Here is an 8680-nt window from a genome sequence, read left to right as displayed (position 1 = left end):
CAGCTCAGAGGGCATCCTGAACTCGAAATAAATTTTTATAAAGGGAGAAGAAGAACCCATCTCTTTCTGATATCTACCTAGACTACACATTCCCAGTTGTAAATATTTTTTCATTTCAATTTCAAGAGAGTGTATAAAAAGCTGTTTATCACAATTACATAAACATGAAAAGCATAGAACACATAATTCCTTAAATTTCCAAAGTTGTAGTAACTATGATGCAAAGAAATTATACCTTACTTTTTTTTAATCAAAGCTTTACCCTTTCTTTTCCTCAGCCATATGAGATTATTCAAAACATATTTACTTCTATAATACTTTCCTGAGAAAACCAAATCTATAATTTCACTGCATAATGTCTAAATGACTTCCATTACTTTATATTTTTTAACATATAAGAGATTATATATTACTAGTATAGATTATTCCAGTTAGCTTTGTCCAACCTGTATTTATATGTCTATAAACTTTCTGACAGTTCACAAGTAATTCAATTCATATAAACCAGACTGTACATTAATTCTTTCAATTTAATAAGTTATCAGTTTTTACTGGGTCCAAGGCCCATCCTGTTTACAAAAAAATTATTAAGTAGCTGTAGGTTACTCCACCTCTTTTCTGAAATGAATGGGAAGCTAGCAAGAGGCCTTGCCCTATAAACTAACAGTGTTTCAAAACTGCCATTTGTACTCTTCTCTGCTGGCAAAGAAGGTGGCATACCGACATTATCAAATAGCAGCGTCTACCCACCCCTCCCAACAAAGACAGGTGCTGCCTGGATTACTTTTGTCAAATCTCCTAGGTATTTATTATCTTTCTTATTTCTCCAGAACACTGGTGCCCAGAAGTGACAAGGTGAAGAAAGAAGGCACCTACCCCTATATTCCAGTAATGTCTGTCCAAAGCATTCTTGTCAGGTTCATCCCTCTGTTCTAGGCCCTGTTGCTATTTTCTCTTAGTTGTTTTCAGTCAGTTCCTATGGGAGCCTAGCTTGCTGATATTATACGCACAGACAGCTGAGACCAGACTCCCAATCCCATTCCCCCACTGGTTTCCTTTAACACTTAATCCCTATAAAACACTCCTGGAATGGACTAGAGTTGGGATACATCGTTTTTTATTTTCTTTTTAAATATCAGCTCCTTTCCAGAGATGACCAAACACTTTGCCCCTTGTGGTACCACATTGTGTTGATTATTTTGACTAACTTTCTTTTGTTGTCAGCCAATAGTCTTGGACCTAACATCGTTTGCCTCCCAGCCCCCCTTCCTGAAATTATTAGAAAAGCAGTACACCATATGAATATAATGATCTAAACTAAGAACAGGGAAAATTCTAGAAGAAAATGAACTTTATGCAATAAATAAAGGCAAGGGGAAAAATGGGGCACTATTACGTATTAAAATAGACTCATCAACATTAAAATGGTGTCCACGGATTATAGTACCTACTGCCAAGCTACAACCCACTCAAGGATATGCACAGACCACCCAGGCATATGGGCAGCAAAGTTATGGAACCTATGGACAGCCCACTGATGTCAGCTATACCCAGACTCAGATAACTGCGACTTATGGGCAGACCGCCTAGGCAACTTCTTATGGAACAGCCTCCCGCTGGTTACACCACTCCAACTGCCCCCCAGGCATACAGTCTGCCTATTCAGGGGTATGGCACTGGTGCTTATGATACCACTGCTGTGGTCACTACAGGCCTCTATGCAGCTCAGTCTGCATATGGCACTCAGCCTGCTTACCCAGCCTATGGGCAGCAGCTGGCAGCCACTGAACCTGCAAAACCGCAGGATGGTAACAAATCTGCTGAGACTAGTCAACCTCAGTCTAGCACAGGAGGTTACAACCAGCACAGCCTAGGATATGGACAGAGTAACTATAGTTATCCCCAGATACCTGGGAGCTACCCCTGGGAGCCGACCCCAGCCAGTCAGGGTACCACCATCTTATCTTCCTACCAGCTATTCCTCTGCACAGCCAACTAGTTATGATCAGAGCAGTTACTCTCAGCAGAACACCTATGGACAACCCAGCAGCTGTGGACAGCAAGTAGCTATGGTCAACAAAGCAGCTATGGGTAGCAGCTGCCCACTAGTTATCCCTCCCAAACTGGATCCTACAGCCAGGCTCCAAGTCAGTATAGCCAACAGAGCAGCAGCTACGGGCAGCAGAGTTCATTCCGACAGGACCACCCCAGTAGCATGAGTGTTTATGGGCAGGAGTCTGGAGGATTTTCCAGACCAGGAGAGAATGGGAACATGGGTGGGCCTGATAACCGGGGCAGGGAAAGAGGGGGATTTGATCGTGGAGGCATGAGCAGAGGTGGGCAGGGAGGAGGACATAGTGGAATGGGTGCTGGAGAGCGAGGTGGCTTCAGTAAACCTGGTGGACCCATGGTCGAAGGACCAGATCTTGATCAGGCCCACCTGTAGATCCAGATGAAGACTCTGACAACAGTGCAATTTATGTGCAAAGCTTAAATGACAGTGTGATCCTAGATGATCTGGCAGAGTGGGATTGTTAAGATGAACAAGAGAACTGGGCAACCCATGATCCATATCTACTTGGACAAGGAAACAAGAAAGCCCAAAGGTGATGCTATGGTGTCCTATGAAGACCCACCAACTGCCAAGGTTGCCATGGAGTGGTTTGATGGGAAAGAATTTCAATGGAGCAAACTTAAGGTTTCTCTTGCTAGGAAGAAGCCTCCGATGTACAGCATGCAGGGTGATATGCCTCCCTGAAAGGGCAGAGGGATGCCACAGCCACTCCGTGGAGGTCCAGGGGGCCCAAGAGGTCCTGGGGGGTCCCAATGGGTCACATGGGAAGCCATGGAGGAGACAGAGGTGGCTTTCCCCCAAGAGGGCCCCGGGGTTCCCATCTGGAGGAGGAAACGTCCAGCACTGAGCTGGAGACTGGCAGTGCCCCAATCAAGGGTGTGGAAACCAGAACTTTGCCCAGAGAATAGAATGCAACCAGTGCAACATCTCAAAGCCTGAAGGCTTCCTTCCAACCACCCTTTCCACCCCCGGGTGGTGACCGTGGCAGAGGTGGCCCTGGTGGCATGTGGGGAGGAAGAGGCAGCCTCATGGACTGCAGTAGTCCCAGTGGGATGTTCAGAAGTGGTCATGGTGGAGAAAGAGGTGGCTTCCGTGGTGGCTGGGGTATGGACTGAGGTTGCTTTAGTGGAGGAAGATGGGGCGGCCCTGGTGGGCCCCTTGGACCTTTGATGGAACAGATAGGAGGAAGAAGAGGTGGGTATGGAGGACCTGGAAAAATGGATAAAGGTGAGCACTATCAGGAACGCAGAGACTGTCCCTACTAGATGCAGAGACCCTGTACAGCTTCATTGACTACCAGATTTATTTTTAAACCAGAAAATGTTTTAAATTTATAATTTCATATTTATAAGGTTGGCCACAACATGGTGATTATACCTTGTCTGTACTTTAGTATTTTTCACCATTTGTGAAGAAACATTAAAACAAGTTAAACGGTAGTGTGCTGAACTTTTTTTTCCTTCTTTTAAAGACGGTTGTTTTGGTTGTTTAAACTAAGACTAAACAGGGGTGCCTGGGTGGTTCAGTTGGTTAAGTGTCTGCCTTCAGCTCAGGTCATGATCCCAGGATGCTGGGATGGAGTGCTGCATTGGGCTCCCTGCTTAGCGGGGAGTCCGCTTCTCCCTCTGCCTCTGCTCCCCGCCCCCCATGCTCTCTCTCTCTCTCCCAAATAAATAAATAAAATCTTTAAAAAATTAAATTAAAAATAAACTAAGACTGAACAATGGGAACCCCTTGTGAACATGCTCAGTATCACTTTGGAAAACCAAGAGGGCGTCTAACTGTAACAATGTTCATGGTTGTGACGTTTTATTTTTTTAAATAAAATTACAAATGTTTATTTAAAAAAGTAGACTCATCAGATATATCAACCAAATACAATGTATGGACCTCTTTTAGATTCTGTTTCAAATCATTTTTATAAAAAGACATTAATGAGATAATCAGGGAAATACTACTACTGGTTGGATATTACATGATATCAAGGAATTATTAATCATCTTAGGCATGATAATTATATGTGATTATGTTTTTTTAAAATGTCTCATTTCTTAAGGACACATACTGGATAATCAGGCCCCTACTTTAGGGAGAGAAAAACCTACCTTCAAATTATGTCACTTTTCTTTTCTCTATCTGTAGGTCAAATCCATGGGAATGTACTCTACAATTACTACTTGTTATTTTCTTTTTTTTTTTTTAAGATTTTATTTATTTATTTGAGAGAGAGAGAACACAAGACGGGGGAGGGTCAGAGGGAGAAGCAGACTCCCTACTGAGCAGGGAGCCCAATGTGGGACTCAATCCCAGGACTTCAGGATTATGACCTGAGCCAAAGGCAGTTGTTTAACCAACTGAGCCACCACTCAGGCGCCCTACTACTTGTTATTTTCTACCCTTAAGATAGTAATCATTTCCTCTTTATCATGTCTATTTTTTTTTTAAAGATCTTATTTATTTAAGAGGGAAAGAGAGAAAAATCATGAGCAGGGAGAGGGAGAAGCAAACTCCCTGCCAAGCAGGGAGCCCTGTGTGGGGCTCAATCTTAGGACCCCAAGATCACAACCTGAGGTGAACACTTAACCAGCTGAGCCACCCAGGTGTCCCATGTCCATGATTATTTTTTGGTAAAAGTATTTAAATCAATAGCAACTCATGCTGTTATTTGCTCCAAACCTCTATTAAACCACTGTGAAAGGCCAAATATCATATGACCTATGGTAAATAAATCTGATTAAGCACATTAACATGTTCAAATTTATATAAAGCATTCTGCAAATACAGATTACTCTAGAGATGCTAAGAAGCAGATGTACTGATCTCCTTGGCATTCACATGATTCAGCTACAAATAGAATTTGAACAGATTCCAAATGCACAACTGTCAAATTCATAAAAAGTAGCAAAAAAAGTCAAGTGAAACAGTTTAGGCTTTGCCTTGATTAGCACTGTTTTCTGGAAAAAAGAATAGTTGAAAGTATTCTGTTAATGTTTTTATTTCTTCAGTGCTAATATTTGGCAAGAACTAAGTACTTTCATTTTATGCAGAGATGTTCCCACTAGGTTAGTGGGTGATAATCCAGAAACTGTTATGAGTTAGTATTACTATTAAATTGAAAGAAAATCTTAAAATCAATTTAATCAAAGGGGCGCCTGAGTGGCTCAGTCAGTTAAGCAGCTGACTCTTGATTTCAGCTCAGGTCATGATCTCAGGGTCCTGGGATCAAGCCCCACATTGGGCTCAGTGCTCAGAGGGGAGTCTGCTTGAGGATTCTCTCTCTCTCCCTCTGCCCCTCTCTCAAACACACACTCTTTCTCTCTTTAAAATAAATAAGTCTTGGGATGCCTGGGTGGCTCTGTTGGTTAAGCATCTGCCTTCGGCTCAGGTCATGATCCCAAGGTCCCAGGATCAAGTCCCACATCAGGCTCCTTCCTCAATGGGGATCCTCTTCTCCCTTGGCTGCTGCTTCCCCTGCTTGTGCGCTCTCTCTCTCTCTCTCTGACAAATAAATAAAATCTTTAAAAATAAATTAATAAAATAAGTCTTTTTAAAAAATCAATTTAATCAATATTACAAAGTTCATCAATATAAATTTGACTTACTGAAGTAGTATAGTGTAGTGGGGTTGAGCTCCAACTCTAACATCAGATATATAATGCTAGCCTTGTCATTTACTAGCTGTGAGACCTCTTTCCTCATCTGTAAAGTAGAGTTAAAAATTTTTTTTTTTATTTTACAGTGTTGTGATAAGAAAGAACTTAAGAAACATAAGCTGTTATGGTTACTCTCTTTGGGGAATATTACATTATACACAATATTACTGTATTTTCACTTTACTCAGTTGTAAAAAAATTACACACATACTATACTCTACCAACTTTCCATTGATCCCAAAACTTTGTGGCGACTGGCCTAATTCTGAGAATTATAGAAGATACATAGGTGGCAACCCCAGGCCATGGAAGCAGATTTATTTAAGAATCTCTACAATTCAAATATCAGGTCTCACATGTGATGTGAGAATGAAAGCCATTTCTTCGGCAACCAGGAGATAGACTCAATTTGAGAGTTGTACTTGCCCCAAATAAGACTTCAAACAGACATTCGAGTGTTGCAATACACGAAGTCAACACTCTAAGCCAGTCCTCTCTTGCCAAACTTATTTCTTAAGTACAATGAATCATAGTAAAACAAAATTTATCTCTAAGCACAATGCAGTAATGCACACATTTCCTCATTCTTCTGCCCTTGCACTGTCACTTAGCGATCCAGAACACCTTGTTTATAATGGTCAATAGATACAAAAATGGCCTTTTGAAATCTTTGAGAGATATTAGTTGTAAAGGTTTGCTGGATTCAAGTTAAACATTTTGGGCTAGAATAAATATAGGTAATGTAGTATACTTTGTATAGCATCTTTCATGTTATTCGATTAATGCTCAATTATTGATGCTTAGACTGATATTGAAATAATGATATGGCAGTCTCATCCCTACTTTATAAACTCATGAGTAGGAAGTAATTTGCATGGCATTACTTTGATACCATGCATATGCCTAGTTCCTCTTCAAACATAAACCTCATGTTTTAACACTTGTTTTAAAACCCTTGTACGTGTCAATAATTTCAATAAGAATTGCAAAATAATTTTAATACCATCATTCATTCTATATTCTGACTTTTTTTTTTTTTCAGTAAAATAGAGCTTGCCTTTATACCTAGAACTATTTGGTTACCTTAAAATATGGTTCATACAGGAAAGGAAAAATAAATTCCTTACTTTTAGTTAGTAATTTTCTGAATATTGATAATTTGGAGACTAGTGGGGAAATCTGATTTTGGGTTTTAGATAAGATGAAAATTCATTTACTTGGAGAGGTAGAGGTTGTTAATTTAAAAAAAGTAAATAGGTTGTAAAACTGCATACCGGGTATGAAACTATTTTGGTTAAAAATATATACATTTATATGCATATATAGGGATAAATAAAGGTATGGAAAGATATACAATAAGCTGTTAACAATGGTAATAGATGGGAAATATGGTTCTTTTATTTTTCTATTTTACTTATATATGGTTTCCAACTTTCTACCATATATGTACTACTTTCACAGTAACAGAATTTTTTTTTTTTTTTTAAGAAAATCATTATTTCTTACTGGCCCTACATATAGTTTCTGAATCATCATCAACATGAGACTGTAAAAATTCCAGCCTGAGGGACTGCCAGGGCACCAACCTAGCTGGTTCCTTCTTTAAAGCCTCTCTGCTTGCAGGACAACCCATTCAGGACCCCTCTCTAGAGAGCTCCTTTCCTTTCTGTTCTCACCTTCATTTAATAAACTTTCATTCCACTTCAGAATAAAATAAAATAAAGCCTCTCTGCTTGCAGATTTCCTTTGCCTTTGCATCTCACCCATGGTTCATAGGGCTGCCTGAGCACTAGAACCATGTAGCCTTTCCAGTGTTGCAGTCTTCGCGAATTGGCAGCTTACTTGTGTGCCTCTGTTGGCCTTGGACAGAAACTCACTTCTTATAGTTTTTATGTCATCATATTAGTTTTCTTCCTACCTTTCTGACTCTTCCTCATTCTTCTCTACAAGTTTATCTTTCTCTGTTATTTATTTGTTGCTCCAAAGTTTCAAACTCAGCCCTCTTCTCTTTTCACTTTACATCTTCTTCCTAGAAAAGAGAGGAGAAAATGGATCTTGTGTTCTCATTCTTTTTAATCTAATATGCATCTCTAGCCTAGTCCTCTCTCCAGAGCAAAAAAATCATATATATAATCACTAATTATTGTACTCTCTAGTTAGACATTTATATATTTGTAAATTTATATATTTACATGTTTAGGTGCTCCCCTGCCTGGTTCTTAAAATAGGAATATGCTACTTTCAGAACTTCAGGGAAGAGTAACTTCCATTTTTATTTCTACCATCTTCCCTGAGAAGAAAGAGTTATTTTATATAATTGGTGATTTAAGAAGAAGAAAATAAGACCAAGCCCCTTTCTTGCCATATTTTTCAAATGTACCCACCCACAACAGATTATGTTCTATTCTCTTTCTCATTCTGTGTAATAAACTAAACACACATGGATCAGAGTTTAGGCCTGCCTTCTAGAGGCAGGTCTGAGTCCTAACCCTCATTTTTTCTACTGTTGACCTCACTGAGTGTGGAGACCAGTGATTCTGCCCAAGTTTATCTGTCCTGCAGACCCAGATTTTCCTTTTATTATGCCATATCCCACTTGCACTTGGGGAGAAGTATGGAAAAATCTGGTTGTGGCTGTACATTGAAGTCATATTGTCCAACAGCTTTATCAGTAAGAAGGTGGGGTTTTTTTTTTTTTTTTTTTTTTTAAAGATTTTATTTATTTGACAGAGCACAAGCAGAGGGAGAGAGAGGGAGAAGCAGGTTCCCTACTGAGCAAGGAGCCCGATATGGGACTCGATCCCAGGACCCTGGGATAATGACCTGGGCCGAAGGCAGCCACTTAACCGAATGAGCCACCCAGGCGTCCCAAGAAGGTGGTTTTTCATCTTTCTCTATTTGGCTCCTTATTAATTGGTTCTGAATTCAGAGGAGAGTTAAAACATATGAGCAT

The 8680-nt window shown here is 40.0% G+C and overlaps 1 pseudogene; it reads left to right on the top strand.

Annotated features, from left to right (window-relative positions):
• Positions 1-1311: 1311 nt before the first annotated feature.
• Positions 1312-3339, top strand: LOC123837436 (RNA-binding protein EWS-like; annotated as a pseudogene).
• Positions 3340-8680: the final 5341 nt, after the last annotated feature.

This window comes from Mirounga angustirostris, unplaced genomic scaffold, assembly GCF_029215605.1.
Source record: "Mirounga angustirostris isolate CCGP_5_RB_7025 unplaced genomic scaffold, mMirAng1.0.hap1 SCAF_5, whole genome shotgun sequence".
Lineage (NCBI taxonomy): Eukaryota > Metazoa > Chordata > Mammalia > Carnivora > Phocidae > Mirounga > Mirounga angustirostris.
This window is presented reverse-complemented; position numbering and strand designations above follow the sequence as displayed.